This window comes from Sceloporus undulatus, chromosome 5, assembly GCF_019175285.1.
Source record: "Sceloporus undulatus isolate JIND9_A2432 ecotype Alabama chromosome 5, SceUnd_v1.1, whole genome shotgun sequence".
NCBI classification, from domain to species: Eukaryota; Metazoa; Chordata; class Lepidosauria; order Squamata; family Phrynosomatidae; genus Sceloporus; species Sceloporus undulatus.
Genome location: NC_056526.1, coordinates 89,554,612 through 89,554,915, shown reverse-complemented (window position 1 = coordinate 89,554,915; position 304 = coordinate 89,554,612).

Genomic DNA, 304 nt, shown 5'->3' with positions numbered 1-304 from the left:
GGAGGTGAGATTGTGCATAATGTTTCATTAATTTGCTGGAAAATTGCTTTTGAGGAAGGCCGCCTCATTCTAGGCTTAGGCGGGTGGAAAATGAACTCTTAAAGCCATTAACTTCTTGTTATCTAAGATAGTTCAAAAAGAGTTATCCAGCTCTTCACAATCTGAGAAATATCGCATATAGAGGAACACCAGAGTTCATTTTCAGGGAGAGATTGTTTCTAGTATTATCTCTAGATAGGGAAGGGGGATAAAACATAAAAAGGGGAATAGCGGAGGCAATGACTGAAAAGAAAACTGACAATGA